The sequence below is a fragment of the Balaenoptera ricei genome, chromosome 11 (genome assembly GCF_028023285.1).
Source record: "Balaenoptera ricei isolate mBalRic1 chromosome 11, mBalRic1.hap2, whole genome shotgun sequence".
NCBI classification, from domain to species: Eukaryota; Metazoa; Chordata; class Mammalia; order Artiodactyla; family Balaenopteridae; genus Balaenoptera; species Balaenoptera ricei.
In genome coordinates, this window is record NC_082649.1 from 101,394,861 (window position 1) to 101,414,487 (window position 19,627).

The following is a 19,627-nucleotide window of genomic DNA, read 5'->3' on the forward strand; positions in this document are numbered from 1 at the left end:
ATCTATTTGAGATGATGGATGTTAACTAAACTTGTGGAAATCGTTTCACAATATACGTAAGTCAAGTCCTTCTGCTGTACACCTGAAACTTATTCAGTGCTGTATGTTAATTACATCTCAGTAAAACTGGGGAAAAAAAGAAAAAGAAAAAGCCCTAAGTGACAAAAAAGACAGGGCTTTTAAAATTATTAAGTACTTTAAAAAGTATTAAAATTCTTTAATGGCTTCTTTTTCTTCCACTTCATCATTCGTCTGATTGACCCTACAGCTGATTACTTAGGACAGCTTTAAAATCCAGGTCAACCTTGCTTAGACTGATGAATTTGTATTAGCTCGTATTTTTTTAAAAAAGTGTTTGTATACATTGGAACAGTCGCATAATCAATAGAAGTGGGTCCCATTTCAAAGTCCAATGTGACCCCACTGCAGGCAGCCCTGGAATACCCAGTAAGCTGACTGTGTTAGTATTTAGGGCATCATAACGTACAAAACTTCTTGAAGAATTTGAGATATATTGATAAATAATTAGTTACCTTGGACAAACCACGTCTTCTTTATACTACAGTTACAGCTTCATAGCCTTCTGAATCACACAGACAAGGAGGCACTATAACCTTTCCAGTGCTTACTGGCAGCAGGGAAAGTGGGTTTGGGTCCAAAATAGATAAGGTTTCTGTACAGAGAGAAAAAGGAAGGGCAAAGGTATGTGGGTTTTTTTTTTTCCTTCCAAAGGGGGAGAGAGCTTCCCAAAGAATGGGAAGCTGATGGCCTGGGATGGTAGGTGATGCCGTTTCTGTACCTTGGAGGCTGCTTCAGAAGGGCTGCCCAGCCGCCTTCCCTCTGCCTCTCCCCAGCTCACTCCTCCTCTCCAGCAACTTTGTGTGGACCCTGGGGTTGTGCTGTGAGGGTCCTTGATCTGATTAGGGCAATTCTTCCTCTCTCCCTTCCACGCCCCGCCCCCGCCCCGCTTTTTCCCTCCTTCCCTCCCTTTCTTCCTTCGATCTAGAGCACCTTCTGTCTTACTGTTCTAGATATTGAAGATTCAACTGCCAATAACTCAGACAAGGTCCTGCTCCCGCGGAGCTAATGCTCTAATGGAGGGGTGCTGGGGAGGAGGTGGGAGAGACATGATTAGCCAGGAAACATGGTTTAAGTCATGTAAGTTAACTTAAAAGAGATCATTTAAAATAGTGATAAGATCAATGAAGAAAATACAACAGGGAATGAAATAGAGAATGACCCGTTGTGGCAGCAGAGTGGCATCAATCTGACAGTGTGATCAGGGAGGACTCCTATGAGGAGGTAGTGTTTGAGTTGAGACCTGAATGATGACAAGGAACCAGTCATGCCACGATCTGGGGGAAAGATTTCCAAGCAGAAGGATTAGCAAGTGCAAAGGCTCTGGGGCAGGAGCAAGTCTGCTGTGTTTGAAGAACTGAGTGAAGGCCAGGGTGGCTGGACCATAATAAACGGGGGAGAAGAGAGGTTTGAGATAAAGCTGGGGCAGTGGACTGGCTATGGGAAGGAGTTCAGACTTTATTCTACATGCAAAGGGAAGCTATTTGAGGGGGTGACATGATTTGGGTTCTTAAAAGGTCTCTCTGATGGCTGTGTAGAGAATAGACTATCGGGGGTGGGGGGGGGGGGGTGGTCTTAGTCCTTCCGGGCTGCTATAACACAAATACCATAGACCGGGTGGCTTAAATGACAAACGTTTATTTCTCACAGTTCTGGAGCCTGGCAAGTCCAAGGTCAAGGCACTGGCATATTTGGTGTCTGGCGAGGCCTGGCTTCTCTGTTCTTAGATGGGCATCTTTTTGGTGTACCCTCACATGGCAGAAGGGGCAGGGGAGCTATCTGGAGTCTCATATAAGAGCACTAATCCCATTAATGAAGGCTCCGCTCTCATGACCTGATCACCTCCCTAAGGCCCTACCTCCAAATGCCATCACACTGGGGAGTAGGTCTCCACATATGAACTGGGGGAGAGGGCATAAGCATTCAGTCTATAGCTGGCAGGGATAGAGGAAGGAGATAAGTTAGGGGACTTCTGCAATCTTTCTCATGAGAGAGGATGGAGGTTCCAAATAAAATAAGAGACTAATGAAGACAAGTGGACAGATCTGAGGTATAGTTTGGAGATAGATGTACTAGTTAAGGTAACGCCAGCTCCTGAACCGAATGACCCCAAAAACTTGGTGGTTTTTGACATAAAGTCCAAACAGTGAGCAGTTCTAGAAGAGCAAGTGGCTCTCCTCCAAGTGGTGACTCGGGGACCCAGGATCCTCATCTTGTGACTCTGCCAACCCCTGGGGCCCCAGAATCCTTTGAGGATCCTCTTCATCCAGCAGACAGATGGAGAAGGACACGTGGGCCTGCTGTGGCACAGATCGTTCCACTTATATCTCTTGATGAGAGCTAGTCACGTGACTTCACCCAAATGACAGGAGCTAGGAAATGTAGTCCCTGTTTGGGCAACTACTTCCCATCAATGGTCCTACACTGTGGAAAGGGGACACAGATTTGCGTCCAGCTGGCCATTTCTGTCATGGCAGAGTTGGCAGACTTTTTGGTGGATTGCACGTAGGGGTTGGAGGAAAGCAAGGTACCCAAGATGACTCCTTGGCTTTTGGCATGAGCAAGGTGAAAGGTGGGCATTAAGTGAAATGGGAACTTCGGGAAGGAGGAGATTTATACTGGGAGCAGGAGGAATTAAGACTTCCACTTTGGACGTATGTAGTGTGAGCTGCCTCTGAGATATCCAAAAGGGACTGTTGGAAAGGCAGTTGGGTATATGAGTCAGGACAGCAAAGGAGGTGTCAAGAGTGAAGATTTAAATATTGCATTTCCCCTTTTCCTGGTGCCTTCTGATACTGGTACGGGTCCCCCATTGCCCTTGATCCTCAATGCACTAACTACATCAGCATAAATTCACTCCTCCTTAGAGATAATGTTTATAATTCCACTACGCATGAAATGATAGCTTTTACTATTACATGCATTCACTCATCCAACACTTTATTGAGTGTCTATTATGTGCTGACCACTAGTGATTAGCAAGGAAGAAGACATAGTCTCTGCCTCATGAAGATTGATTCTAGTAGGAGAAGATAGATAATAAACAAATAAAGAAGTAAGTATAGGGCGTCAGGTACACTGAAGAGAAACAGGGCAGGGTGAGTAAGAAAATACTAGAAGCAGGAGGACTTCTATAGTAAGAAATACGTGAGTAGAAACTGGAAGGAAGTTGAGGGAGCAAATCGTGTGTCTCTAAGGGGGGAGGATGTGCCAAAGCAAGGACCAAGCAGGTGCAAAGACCCAGAGGCAGAAGAGGGCCTGGCATGTTTTGAAACCAGCCAGGAGGCCAGTGTAGCTGGAGAGGGGTGGGAGGGGAAGACTGGTAGCGATGAGGTCAGAGAGGTGGGCAGGAGGCAGGTCATGCAGTAGCCAAAACAGGCTTTTTCCCCCCCAACACCTTCATGTAACTGGAGAAGGAGGGAGAAAAACACTATTTCCGGGTGCAGAAATCTTTGCAAAAAAAGTAACACACAATCAAGGACTTCCTGTGCAGTTCCCCAAATGAAACACCTTCAAAGTGGAGGATTTGCGACCAAAATGAGAAAGGGTCACAGTTTCCTACTGCGAAGTATAAGACACACAATCTCTCCTCCTGCAGCAGGTTTGCTGCACAGTTAATTGCAGCCACATGTGAAGCGCTGCAGGGGAGTGTTTGAAGCCAGCGCCATCAGAGACCCGGACAAACACCCCCCAGCGCTCCTGCTCCCAGCAAAACCAGTTGTGTGATCAGCCCAGGAGGACGGGAACAGAAAAGTGCTGCGATGATAAATACTATGTTTTCTGAATTTCAGCTCCAAAATCTGAGCTAGAGGCCTTTTGTTGGCTTGTTTTTATAAACATCAGAAGAAGCTGATTTAAATGAGAAAAAATTTTTTCCAGGAAGAAAAAAATTTTCTGTTTTCTCTGTTCAATTACTGTGCATGGTTCCCTCCTGATCTGCCCACTGCAGTGAGGCCGTGAAACCAAAATAGCCACGGTGGAGGCTGGGCGTTTTATCTGTGCTCTTGATCTTGGTGGGACCTGGCAGGACACTGCCGCTGCAGGCAGTAACTGCAAACATGTGGGCAGGGCTTTCTAGCGGATGCTCCTGAGGTGGTCTTATTTAACGCTGACATCCCTAGAACTGGGCCCGTTTTCTCTGACCCACAGTGGAGTGTGTACACTGGACTGGGTTTTGGTTCCCCAGCGTCTAGAGTTTTATCCTATTTGGGGGAAACTCTCCATTGGCTGGGTCTACAGAAACCAAAGGGGGCCACGTGGTCCCTCCCTGGCAGCCAGGAGGTAGGGGAATGAGCAAGGCTCAGCCAACTGGATGTTCCCGCCGGGGTTCTTCATGCTTGAGACAGTGATTTGAAGGCTTGGTGGTGGCAGCCGTGTCAAGAGTCCTGGGACACCAGTGCCCGGGCTGAAGTGGTGAACGCAGTGCCGGGACAGCCAGGGCTTCTTCCCTTCCCGAGCTCCTGACCACATTCTGAGTCTGCATCTCTAGCCTCCCATCTATTCTTTGGTCACCCAATACCCACCTTATAACCTCTCTCTCTGCTTATGTTAACCAGAGACCTTTTCTGTTGACTACAACCCAGAACCCTGGCCTACTCTTAAGTCATCTGCAGACCCCCATTCATGAACAAAAATTCCCTGGACTCCCAGAGTTCACTTTTATTGTTTTTGTTCTCATGTCACTCGAATATGGACACCATAAAACTCAACGTAAGTCCCTTAGAGGCTTGCAGCTTTTTTTTTCTTCCAGTCTCACTGAGATATCATTGACCTATATGTATAAGTTCAAGGTGTACAGCACAGATTTGAGTGACATACATCATGAAATGATGACCACAGTACATGTTGAACATCCGTCGTCTCATACAGAAACAACGTTAAAGAAACAGGAAAAAAAAAACTTTTTCCTTGTGATGAGAACTCTTAGGATTTGTACCTTTTTAAAAGGCTTGTAGTTTTTTTTTTTTTTTTTTTTTGGCCACACTGTGCTGCTTGTGGGATCTTAGTTCCCTGATCAGGGGTTGAACCCGGACCCTCGGCAGTGAAAGTGCTAAATCCTAACGACTGGACCGCCAGGGAATTCCCTGGCTTGTAGCTTTTAAGCAATTATAAAACACAAACGTATTTGCAAGCTAAATATAGGCAATGCCACTAAATCAGCAATGTTGAAATTAACAGCATTAACTTAATACGACAGATGATGTTGTTCTGTGAAACTAAATATGTTAGCAGTGTGAATGTGGAACTCACCTCTGGGCTCATGTGTTTGTATTTTCTTACTACCGTGGGCCCCTTGGCGACTTAACTCTCCTGACTTTTCTCCATTCAAACCACCATGAACGCCTCATTCATCCAGCTTGTCCTGGGGTCCTTGGCTCTTTATTTTGCATGGGCACATCATTCACTACTGAGGACCACTGATGTTCCTTTGGCTTTGGCTGGGACAATTACAATGATTCTACTCCGCTTAAATGCCACTGTAAACACATATGCAAATGCAGGGCCTGAAACCAGCTAGAAAGGTCATCCAGATGACCCAGTATTTGTTTATATCAAATTTTTAAAGATTAACATAAAAAATACTAGAGTTTAAAAATTCTCATAGGAAACTCATAACTTCCTAAGACTACATTTGTAAACCTCAGTTTCAGAAATCATGACAAAGTAGTTAGGAGCACAAGCTTTAGAGTTTAAAAAAAATCCTAGTTTTGAATCCTAACCCCACCCTTTAATAGTCTTGGAATCCTGGGCAAGTTAACTCCTTTGAGTCTTAATTTTCTCACCTGTAAAACAGAACAATAATACCTATCTCTTAGAACAGCTGTAGTTCACAAGATGATTACGTAACTATTCAATAAATGTTAGTAATTATTGTTATTGGCATCGTAATTGACATTCAGATTGGTTAACATATTTGCCCCAGTTCAGACAGCCAGCTAGTCACAGAGACAGAACTGGAACCCGAATTTTCTCAACACCTAGCCCATTGCTTTTAATACCATCTGTGTGGATCATGTGAGGGATTTACACTGCAGGAAGTCACTCAGTCCCCAGGTTAATTCCATTGAAGACCTTTCTAAAAAGACTGATCTCATTATTCCCCTGCTTGAAAACGTCTATCTCCTATTCGTTACACCTGTGGTTCTCCAAATGGGGTCCCCTCATCAGCAGAGACAAACGCAAATTCTCAGGCCCCATCCCAGACAGACTCAGTCAGAAACTCTGGCAGTGGGGCCCAGCAATCTGCATTTTAACAAGCCCCCCGGATGATCCTGAAGCATGCTATGGTCTGAGAATTGCTGCTTTATAGAAACAAGTCCAGACTTAGCATGGCATTCAAGGCTCTTCCTGTTCTGGTCCCAGCCCATTTCTCTAGCCTTTTCTTCTAACATTCCTAAAACACTCTTATGCTCCAACACCATTAGACTTTCCTCTCTGTCTTAAACTTGACAGGCCCTTTTAGGCCTTGGTACCTGCAGTGCAGTTCCCTCTACGAGCATTTCTTCAAAAGATCTCTTTCTTGGTGGAGCCTTCCCTGATTGCCTCGAGGCTGGATTTGCAGCTTTGCAGCCTATTTGTCATACTTCCATCACACACAGCATGCAGCCCTTGGGTACTGGCTTCTTGCACTCAGCATGATTCCCTGGAGAACCATCCAAGCTGCTGTGTGTATTAATAGCCCATTCCTTTTACTGCTGAGGAATACTCCACGGTGTGGACGGAACAGAGTTTGTTTAACCATTCACATGTTGAAGGACATCTGGACTCTCTCCAGTTATTGGCTGCTACAAACAAAGTTGCTGTGAACGTTCCTGCACAAGTGTTTGTTTGTGTGAACCTGCCCGCTGTTGGTGAACCCTTTCTGTGACTGGGGAATTCCCTCCTTTAGAGTCCTGCGCACTGAAGACACAGCCAGAAAAACTCATTTTCCCAACTTGCATCTGGGGAGCAAGTTCTGTCCACCAGACACAGCCATGCAAGGTTTTGTTCACAAGTGAGCAGTGCGAGGAAGCAGGCACTCCAGGGAATCACGTTAAGATGAGGATGAGAGCAGAGGCAACCGGCTTTGGGGGCAGCGCGGGTGGGGCTGGGTGTCCACGTCACTGCAGCTGGTGAGCTTCAGTGACTGTACCAGCTGGGCTGTGGCAGTGGGGTCTTTGCTGAAAGTCCCGTGGGGTGGTTTGGGCATTGTTTCTGGTCCTGTAGCCTCCAAGCCCCACCCTCTGGGCCTCTTGCAAATTTCTAATATTCTTTTACAAATTTATTTTCGGCTTAAATAAGCTTGAGTGGATTCTGTTATTTGCGATTAAGAGCTGTAACCAATCCCCCTCCCTAGCCTCACTGCTAGCCACTCCTAAACTTAGTGCTCCAGCTCTACTAAACTCCCTCCAGGTTCCCAAATATTCAGAGTGGCACGTACTTCCCCTATTACGGTGCTTGTCACACTGTACTAACATTGCCTGTTTACTTATCTGTCTCCCTCCAGGAACTGTAAACTGGTATCTCCAGCCTGTGTCACACTTCTATTGCCCTTAGTATATGTTCAATCAATCTTCAAATGATTATTCAAATGATTGCTCATCTTTATCTTTGATGAGATAAGAACAATGCCTGTGACTAGTACTATTATGGTCACTTTGCCCCTCTGAACTAAAGTTTCCTCATCTATAAAATGGAATAACACCACTAAGAGAAGGACAGTTGAAAAGTCAGTGGCGACAACAACAGAAAACCAACATCCCAATTTTAAAAACTAGTCAAGGGGAACTTGCCTGGTGGCACAGTGGTTAAGAATCCGCCTGCCAATTCAGGGGACACGGGTTCGAGCCCCGGTCCGGGAAGATCACACACGCTGCAGAGCAACTAAGCCCGTGCGCCACAACTACTGAGCCTGTGCTCTAGAGCCCGCGTGCCACAACTACTGAAGCCCGCACGCCTAGAGCCCGTGCTCCGCAACAAGAGAAGCCACCGCAATGAGAAGCCCGCGCACCGTGACAAAGAGTAGCCTCCGCTCACCGCAACTAGAGAAAGCCCGCGTGCAGCAACGAAGACCCAACGCAGCCAAAGATAAAAACAAAATAAATAAATTTATTAAAAAAAAAATTGGCCAAGGACTTGAATAGACATTTCTCCAAAGAAGACATACAAGTGGTGAATAAGCACATGAAAAGATGCTCAACACTACTAATCACTGAGGAAATGAAAATCAAAATCACAGCGAGCTACACCTCACACCCATTAGGATAGCTGTTTTTTTAAAAAAGAAGAAGAAAAAAAAAAAACCCAGAAGACAGAAAACAAGTGTTGGTGAGGATGTGGAGGAATTGGAACCCTTGTACACTGACACTGGGAATGTAAAATGGTGCAGCCTCTATGGAAAACAGTATGGTGATTACTCAAAATTTTAAAATATAACTATCATATGATCCTGCAATCCCACTTTTGGATATTTACCCTAAAGAACTGAAAGGAAGGCAATTCTGACACATGCTACAACATGGAGAAACCTTGAGGACATTATGCGAAGTGAAATAAGTCAGTCACAAAAGGACAAACACTGTACAACCCCACTATACGAGGTACCTAGAGTACTAGTCAAATTCATAAAGACAGAAAGTAAACTGGTGATTGCCAAGGGCTGGGGGGAGGGGGAATGAGGAGATAGTATTTAATGGGGGCAGAGTTTCAGTTTTGCAAGACGAAAAGAGTTCTAGAGATGGATGGTGGTGACGGTTGCACAATAATGTGAATGTACTTAATGTCACTGAACTGTACACTTAAAAATGGTTAAGATGGTAAACTTTACGCTATATGTATTTTTCCACAAATTTTTTAAAAGGTTAGTAACAAACCACAATGTTACCACTTCATTTCCACTAGAATGGCTAAAAGAGTATCAAGTGCTGGCAAAGACTGTGAAGCAACTGGAACTCTCATACACTGTTGGGCACATTTTATAAACATTTAAAAATTTAAACATATACTTATCACATGACTCTGTGATTCTACTGCTAGATAGATACCCAAGAGAAATGAAATGTTACAAAAAGACTTGCACACAAACGTCAGAGCAGCTTTACTTATAATAGTAAAAAACTGCAAAAAACTATTAAAACTTTTTAATAATAAAAATTAAATGTCCCTCAATAGGTAAAAAGATAAACAAATTGAGATAGATTGACACAATGGATTACTTCTTAGCAATAAAAGGAATAACCTACTGATACATGCAACAGCAGGGATGAATCTCAAAAACATTATGGTGAAAAAAAGAAACCAGATACAAAGGACTACATGTGTGACTTCATCTCTATGAAATTCTAGAAAAGACACATCTAATCTATGGTGATGGAGATGCAGTCAGTGGTTGCCTGCGATAGAGCTGAGGAGGGATTGACTGCAAAGAGGCATGACGGAACTTTCTGGAGTGGTAGAAATCATTTATACTTTATTGGTGGTTACATATGTGCATACATTTGTCAAAAGTCCTTGAGGCGTGCACCTAAAACAGATCTAAATTTTACATCGATAAAGTTGAAAGAATGTTAGGAGGACGCAGATGAGAAAGTGTACTCAGTATCTATGTTTCAAACATTAGATCTCACTTTTCAGCCTCAAAGTAATTAGAATGTCTCACATTAATGTTATAAATGTTTTGGGTACTCTTATAACGCAGCAGTAAAACGATAGAGAAAGAAAAGAAGCAAAAACTGACACTTTCCAGAGTTTTCTCTTTGAAGGGGGAGAAGAGGATCCAGAGGGGTCATCTGGATGGTATGGTGGAGAGCCTGACATTTGAAACTGTGGCCACTATTTTGTTACCATGAAAAGTCTGAGAGCCCAGAGGGGGCCTGCAAGGCACCTTCAAATGATATCTATTACCATTTGATCCTCAATACCCAAGAAGTAGATTTGACTGCACTCATGTTTCCAGTTGTTAAATAACTTACTTGTGGTGGAACTAGGGTTTGAACTTAAATCTGTCTCCAAAGTCCATACTCCTTTGACCACAAACCCCGAAACTGGAATCCTATGGTCATATGCTGTGGGTCCTGCCACCAAAGCCCATTTCCTTTGCTTTACAATGATGAGGGTCCCCAGGAGAGCCCCTGAATTCTGTGCAACTCCAACCTACATAGGACAAACAGTCCAGTGTTACTACTGTTGGTCAGGTCTGCTGGCAGGTTGCTTTCTTTTTCAGACACGTATTTCTTTTTATGTACAGTGGTGTTCAATGCAAATCAATTCCATAACATGAGAAGTTACTGTGGATCAAAGCACAGACACAATGTACAATCCAAGACAGATGTACAGCTTTCGGGCCATGAAGCAAAAGGGAATGTTCATTCACACCCACAGTAGCTTGAGACCTGTTGGTTCTGCTTGTTCCCATGTTGGTTTCTAAAGATGGCAAGACTTGACTTTGGTTGTGAAGACTACTGAGGCCGTCCTGGATCTTGGAACATCTTGGCGTTGCTGTGTGACCACAAGATAAAAGTCTTCACAGAGTGTCTATTTCTAAATAGCTTTCCCTGTATCGGATGTAAAAGATCTACTTCCCAGAATCAGGCTATGTTAGGCTTCCAACCCTTTAGACCCATGTTCTAACCCTCTAAAAATATGGACAGATTGTGATGGGTGTTGTGATTGCTCATGTCACTCTGCTGACTGAAGCCCACGGCTTAGATTCCTATCCTGCTTCAAGAAAGTCTGTTGAAGGGTCTGCGCATCAACAAAGGCCTGGTTGGGCTTCCCTGGTGGCAAAGTGGTTAAGAATCCGCCTGCCAACGCAGGGGACACGGGTTCAAGCCCTGGTCCGGGAAGATCCCACATGCCACGGAGCAACTAAGCCCCTGAGCCACAACTACTGAGCCTGCGCTCTAGAGCCCTCGAGCCACAACTACTGAAGCCCGCGTGCCTAGAGCCCATGCTCTGCAACAAGAGAAGCCACCGCAATAAGAAGCCTGCACACCGCAATGAAGAGTAGCCCCCGCTCGCTGCAACTACAGAAAGCCCATGCACAGCAACGAAGACCCAACGCAGCCAAAAATAAATAAAATAAATAAATTTATAAAACAACAACAACAAAAACAACAAAGGCCTGGTTCACTGTCAACTCAGCACACGTGCAGGCTGACATCCTGGTTGGCTCGGTCAGGCTCCCTCTAGTGTACTGAGTCGTGGAACCGAAGCTTCGGAGGGGACGGGCTCCAGACAGGGCCCGGTTTCTCCCTCCCTCAGCTCTCCCTTCCCGGGGGACCTAGTTTATCTGCAGGCTCCGAGCTTCTCTGCTTCTGTGGCAGTGAAATGGCTACTGCAGGTCCAGGTCCCACACTCTCACACCACAACATCCAGAGGAAGAGGAAGAGTCTTTTCCAGGAGTTTCCAGAAGAGACTTACTCAGGAGCCCGAGCAAGCATCCTCTTGGAAGTCCTTGGCTGTGTCCAGCCCTGAGCTGTACACTGCAGAAGCCAAGCCCATCGCTGTGACCAGTAAGTGCCTGCTCTGGAGGAGGAGGGGGTCAGACCCTCTAAACCACATGGGTGGTAGGAGAAGATGGGGGTACATTCCCTCCTGAGTAGCTTCCTCCATACTTTGAACTGACTGGCTTAACCCTAAAACATGTCAAGTCTGGACATTGTTCAGTTCTTAGACCCATGAAACTCCCTGCTGCATTTGGCACTGTTGATCCTTGAAATTCTCTACTCTACAGGTTCCCCGACCTGGCTGTCAGCAGAGTACATCAAAGTGGAGAATTTTACATTACCCATGCCCAGGGGATCCAGATTTCACAGGTATGAGGTTGGGGCAGGGGACAGACATCTGCACGTTTACAAAACCTCATGGGTGACTTTGATGCAAGCAGCCCTGATGGAGAACCACCGCCCTAGGCTGCTGTGACATCACCCCTGCCGGTCCGTTCATTCTCTCTGCAGGTATGTACTGAGTGTGCACTAGGTGCCAGGCGCTCAGGTAGGTGCCGAGCATCTGGAGACGAACAAGGCAGACAAGCTCACGTCTTTATGGAGCTTATGTCTTAATGGGGGATGGGAAAAGAGACAAATAATTACTTCTGTTCCAGAGATTTCAGATGGTGCTACGAGCTAGAAAGGAAGTAACTCAGGATGAAGTGAGTAGGAATAAAAAGAGCTACCTGAGACAGGATGGTCGAGAGTGTCTGCCCTGCATGATTCACACCAGCCAAGGCATGGAAGCAAACTAAGGGTCCATCGATGGACAAATGGATATATGCACATATATACAATGGAATATTGTTCAGCCTTAAAAAAAGAAGGAAATCCTGCCTTTTGTGCCAAGATGCATGAACCTAGAGGACACTGCGCTAAGTGAAATAAGCCAGACAAAGACAAATAATGTAGGATTCCAGTGACATGAGGAATCTGAAATAGTCAAACTCATGGAAGGAAAGAGTAGAGTGGTGGTTACCAGGGGCTGGTGAGGGAGAAAATGAGGTGATGATCAAAGGGTACAGACTGCAGTTAGGCAGGATAAATAATTTCTGGTGATCTGTTATACAGCATAGTGCCTGGAGCTAACAGTATCATATTGCATACCTAAAATTTGCTGAGAGGATAGATCTTATGTTCAGTGTGCTTACCACACACACACACACACACACACACACACACACACACACGCAAAATACTACTAATTAAGGGGGGCGGAGGAACCCAATGATAATAATGGGGAGGTGATGGATACGTTTATAGCCTTGATGGGGGATGGTTTCACAGGTGTATACTTATCCCCAAACCCACTGAGTTGTGTACATTAAATCCGCACAGCTTTTTTGCATGTCAATCATACCTCAATAAAGTGGTTTAATAAATGGCTGCCCCGGAAGGTGGGGAAGGTCAGAAGGACAGACCCAAGACAGGAATGAGCTTGGTGCACCGGAGGAAAGAGGAAGGTCGGGTGTTCATCCAGGCAGGAGGGGCAGGAGGCAGGAGATCAAGGAGGCAGGGCCCTGTGGGCAGCAGTAAGGAGTTCAGACTTACTCTCAAAGCAGCGGGAAGCCTCATATACTCCCCGTATTCTTGTGCATCTCTGGGTTTTCTGAGAGCTGCTTTCTCTCCACCTGCCTCTTAAGCTTTGCTGTTCTCCCAGCTTCTCTCCCTGCCCCTTGTTTTTCTCATTCTACCCAGGGAGGTGGGGGGATCTTGATTGCTCTCAGTTGGCCATCAAGACCTCTCCTGGGTCTCGTGCTCATGTGTCAGATGCAGCTGGACCCCCCATCCAGCCCAGAGGCCCCTCAAACTTGTGCAAGGTCCTCGGTAGCCTCCCCTTCAATCGGCTCCACCCCCGTATCCCCAGCAGGTAACAACGCTCCCTGCTACCCAGACAACCACCTAGAAACCAGAGGGTCCTCCTGAGTCCCTCCCTCTCTCTCACCTCCACAGCCAATTACCGATTTATTCTAACCTCGTGACTATGTCTCAGATCTCTCTTTTCCTCACTATCCTGCCTAATGGCAGTCCTAAACCAGAGGGCCACAGCTCTCCCTGGGCAGCTGCAGTCGCCCCGCATCGTCCCCCTCCCCCAGTCCTGTCCCCTCAACTACGTTCTTCTCTCTGAACTTGCTAAAGTGTAAGTCTGCTGGGGATGAACCTGGAAAAGTCCGAATTCCTCCCAGTGTATGGTGGGATCTACTTTTTCTCCCTCCCCCCACCCCCCAGCCCTGTTCTTCTTGACCTTGGCAGATGCCTAAGCCAGGATAACAAAAGGAAGCCTTGAGGATGGGATTCAGGGTAGAGGGAGAGACCCAGCATAACATCACAGAGACTCGAGATATGCAAAGAGGGTCGCTATCTAGGTTTTGAGGACACAGGCGGGTCAAGGAGATGGGAAAAGGCATCTGGACAGGACAAGCATGGGAGGCCCCTGAGCGCTCTGGGTACCGTCGGGTGGGAACATTCAGCTTGAACCTGAAGAGAAGGACCACTTTGCGTGGCCCTGTGACCGATGTGCCCTCGCTGGCCAGCACTACAGCTGCTGGATCCTGTGTCCTCCTCTCACCGTGAAGGGGTCGCCGCCGCGCAGGATGCTCCGCGGCCGCCCTCCTCCCACACACCTCTCCCACCTCCTCTGTTACCTTCCTGGAAAGGACTCGGACCCTCCTGTGAGCCTCTGCGGCTCTTGCTTCTCCTGTGCGCTGTTCTCATACCTGCAACGACTTCACCCCTGCCCATCTCCTGGCTATGCTCTGCTCATCCTTACGACTGCCATTGCATGTCTGAGTATTACGTAAGGGGGAGGAAAGCCATGTTTGCGCATCACACAGTCCCGGATTAGAGCTCCAGCTACACTGTTTACTCAGTGTGAGACCTTAGCAAGCATTTTGTCTGTCTTATTACCAGGAAACTAGACAAACCCTTCCTTGTGGGTCTTTCTGAGGCTCAAATGCACTTATTTAAAGTGCCTGGCACATTGTAGGTGTTCAGTAAATGTTAGCTCTCTTTCTTGCCCTCGAGGCACTCAATAAAATGTTGGTCCTAATTCTAGAGTCACCGAACAGCTAGTCTGTGGGATGCTACCTACAGTGTCTCAGAGCACTGCCTTTCCCTTCTTCCTTGACCTCCCTTTACAGGTTAACGTGTGCAATTTTCATTTATTATGTATTGGAAATGATGTATTTTCCATGCAGAGTAACATGCAGGAGCTATCACTTACTAGGTGTCTACTCTGTGTCTGACCTTCACCAGGTGTTTTCTAGACAGTCCCTCAGTTAATATTCACAATGACTGTTGGGGGTCAGTAGTATTAATCTCTATCCTACTCTGACCAAGTTGAGGCTCTAAGTTAAATAACTTCCCTGAAGTCACACAGCCAGTAATTGAGAGAGTCAAGATAGAAAGCCAGTCTTCTGGATTCCAAAGCCCGTATCCTTATAAATAGACCACATTTCCTCTCATGAAAATTACAATATAACAATAATAGTAATAGAAATAGTTAGCTCTTAGTGATTACTTACTTCCTGGGAATTGTTATAACTCTGAACATGTATTAATTTAATTAACTTCTGCAAACACCCTATGAACTATTATTATCCAGTTTTTCAGAGAAGAACTGAAGCATAGGAGATGAGATGACTTGTCCAGACCGTGAGCAGAATCTGTTTGTAGATATAACATGCGGAACCCCACACTCTTCAGTTTATCTTTTTTCTTCAAGGAGCATAAGACCCACAATCAAATGAGAGAGGGAATAAGTGGGTAAGATTTACACACCTTGATGTTAGCTGTTATGCTGAAATTCAGGGGAGGGGCAATACCGAGTGTGCTTAGGGTTTGAAAGCCTGTGTACAGAGGCACTGTTTTCCTGGAACTCTGCATGTGCAGTGGAGGCCACCACCACAGAAGGGCGGGCTAGATCCTGAGGGTCACGAGGAGGGCAAAGGAACCGGGAGATGAAGTTTGTCACCCATCCCTGGAGACCTACAGAGTCAGAAGCCATACAAAGATGATGAGCAGCCCAAGAGAGCAGGCACAGACTCTTGCAACCAGCAAACAGCGCGGACAACTTGCACAGTCCCTCGGGAGTGTGTCACCATGATGTCACCTTGTTTATTCCCCTCGTGGGAATCGGGCCCCACTGGGGCTTGATTAACCGCCAGCTGCAGAGAGCAAAACGACAATGCTTTTAAACTTATTCTTCAGACCATCAGTAGCTCCCCAGCTAAAAGTCACTCAGAAGTAAATCACAGGGTTGTTTAATCTTTGCTCTGATTCTGCGATTTAGCAGCAATTCTGTGTCACTTCCCTTCAATCACTTGGCGTGTCACCACTTCTTCAGCGCGGTGTGAAAATCATCCATGCAGACAAACATGTATTCATGGAGAGTTTCATGCCCATTCACCGAGAAGGTGCTCAGGAGATGATGGTGAATAAGGATGGGACAGTCCCCGTGGGCTAGTAACTGAGTCAAGGTGGGAAGGGGGACATTTAAGAAACAGAGTTGTATTAGGAGTTTCTAAAGGAGGTGAACAGAGAGCCCTGGGCGTGCACAACACAGGTCCCCACTCAGTCCTGGGAGGACAAAGGATGCTGCCCCGCAGAGTCGATGTCTAACTGAGGCTGGGGTAGAGTAGGAGCGAGGCAGGTAAAGTGAGGGAAGAACAGCACGTACGAAGGCAGGAGACAGCACGTCCAAGGAACGGAGACAATTCCAGTTGCCTGAAGGGTAGAGAGCCAGAGGGAGGGCGCTGTAAGGCGAAGAGGACACCGGGTAACAGCAGATTGTACAGGACTCCGTAGGCCAGGTTAAGGCATGAACGGTTTCAGGGCTTTTCGTTTTTTAAGGGTGATGAAGACATTCAAGGGTTTTAAGCATCCCACCGTCTCGGCAGTGTGGGATGGACGGAAGGGAGAAGAGGGCAGGCAGGTGAGAGGCCACTGCGGCCGTGGAGGTGGGAAACCGGGGTGTCTCGGGCTGGGATGGAGGTGGTGGGCGTGAAGAGGAGTGAATGGTTTGAGAGAGATTTAAGAGTGAGGATTAGCAAGATTTGGTGAGATTACAGAGTGTAATGATGGAACAGCAACTACTTTTCGTCTTTCTCATAAAAGATATCCATCAGGGATTCACCAGCCTGTGCTTGGTATTATCTATTTTTTTTTAAATTTTATTATTTATTAATTAATTAATTTTATTTTTGGCTGCTTTGGGTCTTCGTTGCTGCGCGCGATCTTTCTCTAGTTGTGGCGAGCAGGGGCTACTCTTCGTTGCGGTGCACGGGCTTCTCATTGCGGTGGCTTCTCTTGTTGCAGAGCACGGGCTCTAGGTGCGCGGGCTTCAGTAGTTGTGACTCACGGGCTCAGTAGTTGTGGCTTGTGGGCTCTAGAGCGCAGGCTCAGTAGTTGTGGTGCACGGGCTTAGTTGCTCTGCAGCATGTGGGATCTTCCCGGACCAGGGCTCAAACCCGTGTCCCCTGCATTGGCAGGCGGATTCTTAACCACTGCGCCACCAGGGAAGTCCCTGTGCTTGGTATTAATCAGCTCCTGTCTGTACTACTCAGGAGAAGGACTGATTGCCCGTTTAGAAACCTATGGGTTGATCAACGGGGCTTCCATTCTTTGGGCCAACACTTATTAGGCATGTTTCATGTGCCAACCACTGTGCTAGGCACCAGAAATACAAACAAAATGTGACACAGTATTTTGAAGTGGAAAGAGCATTGGAACAGGCAGACATGGGTTCAAATTCCCGCCTCACCACCTCCTGGGCTCCAGGGAAAATTTGAAGTCCTTTAACCTTTTGGAGCCTCAGTTCGTAACACGGGGATCAAAACACTCAACATCCAGAGTTGGTGTGGAGATTAATGAGAAGTGTATGGAAAACAAGGGCAGTGTGTGACTCAATAAATGTTCACTCCCACCACCCCAGCCCAGCTCTTCCTCTCTCCAGGGTTAAGTAGCTAGACTAAAACCAAATTCTATAAATCAGGTTTAAGAAAACATTCCTCAGTAGAAAACCCACAAGTTGATGGACCTAATAATATTTCCATAACACACAACTTCAGTCATTCTGGATGGGCGAGTTGCTGCCCTCCCAGGAAGCTTCCCGAAGTAAAGAAATATATTTTCTTTGGCTCTGTGTCTTAGCATTGATTTTCCTTATAGACTTTGGGATTCTGGTTTGCATGCTCATCCTGAGGCCGCATTTCCCCTCCTGACCCCCCGCCCCCGGCCCGGTCTCTCTGCTTTTCTCCTTCCTTCTTCCCTGTCCAGGTTTCTGGTGGCCTCCATCCAGCCCCTCGGGCTCCTAGTCCAGAATCAAGTGTCATGTTGGTGCCTTGGGTGTCCACATTGGGCTCTCCACCCACACAGGGGAAATGCCAATCCAAGCACAAGTCCCTGGAAAGGCCGCCCAGGTCTTGGCCTCTCCGTCTCCCAGGGAGCACACCTTCACAAGCCACACGTCCAGAGAGCTGCGGATTTCTTAGCCTCCCTTCCTGGGTGTATGTGTGTGTGCACGTGTGTGTGTGCACGTGCGTGAACAAAGAGGACACCCTTCCCCAGGGAGCTTGAGCCCGGCCCTTCCCCTTGCTTCGTGCCCCTGCCTCTCCTGTCACTACACAAAAGGCCGATTCCTGGTCACCTCTGCCCGCTTTCCCACCCAGAGCCCTGCTGGCCCATTTGTCACTCGCTGTGTTCCATTTATGCTCCACAGAGATATTTATTATGTCTTTTAATGTGGCTATGTTTTTTCTCTCTCTTTTCATACTTTTTCTGTCATTTCATATATTTGGAGCAGCGGAAAGCCTCAAAGCATGACCTGATGACACCACCTCAAGCAGAAGCCTCCCAGGTCCTCTGCACACACTTCTGTTAGCCCGCTAGCTACCTGGTATTAAAAGCGTTTACACGGCTGACTCCGCAGCTTGCCCAAAGCCATAGGTCAAGTAGCAGAGCCAGGATTTGAACTTCAGTCTACTGACTCCAAGGCCTCTTGTCTAGAACACTGAGGAATAAACAACTGGCACAAAACAGGTGCTCAGTTGATGTTTGTTGAGTGACTTAATGTTAGACTCCCATTGCTATCTTGTAGATTTATCATAATCCTCCTTTGTTTTTTCTTCCCTAAGCTAACACTGTATCCCTCTCCTTAGAAATGCAAGGTCAGTGAACGCCTAATTCTTACCTATCCTGCCCTTCCCATGCGCAGAGCAAACATTACAATTGGTCAGACTCTCTCTTATAGCCCAGACCTTGATGCATGACCCCTCCTTTCCCAGCACTTCAGACACTCACTATTAGTTGATGAGCATTTGGCCTCCCAGAGGAGACACAAATTTTTCTTTTATCAACTGAAGGTCCTAAATCTCTTGAAAAACAAAACAGGAAAATTTTATAAATTAGTTTCATGCAGTGGTCTCCTTCTATTGCCCTGGAATTTTTACTTCGTACTCTAATTTTGGCCTAAAACCTGAAAAACAAACACATTTAGAAATAATACAATTCTGTGGTCCTGGTTATCTGTAAACAGCCCACAACTGAGAACATTTGCTATAACTTCCCATAATGTTGCTTATATTTGAGTAAGGTTCAATTTCTCTTACTTAGTTTCACACCAAACCAGTGAGGTGAGTATTGTTCATTTTTTACCGATGAGGAAAATGAAGCTCAGAGAGGTTAAGTGACTTGGCTAAAGTTGCACAGTAGGTAAGTGGCAGAACCTGTAACACAGCCCAGATCTTTTCATATCTAATCTTTGTATTGCCTACTTTATCAGTGCATTTCTACTGTTCTTTTGTTTTTCTAGAACAATACTTTTCAAGTGCCAGAAACATGAATATGACCTTCATAATCATTTTTGTTTCAACATTATCTTTGACTAATAGGATAAAACATTCACAGAATCACTGATTTTTATTTGTTAAAGATCTCTTTTTGTATTTTGTATTGTTTTGTTTTGCTTTATCGTTGTTTGCCTTTTACATTTTATACGTATGGTACTGTGAGTGCCAGAGTTGCTGTTCTGCGTCCTCAGTGCTCAGTGAGGTGCCAGCCCCTGACACATGTTTTCAGAGCTG

The 19,627-nt window shown here is 46.2% G+C and overlaps 1 protein-coding gene across 5 annotated transcripts in view; it reads right to left on the reverse strand.

Moving 5' to 3' along the window:
- Nucleotides 1-19,627, reverse strand: part of VGLL4 (vestigial like family member 4) — a 273,405-nt gene that overhangs the window by 162,234 nt on the left and 91,544 nt on the right. The gene's annotated exons all lie outside the window — the stretch shown is intronic.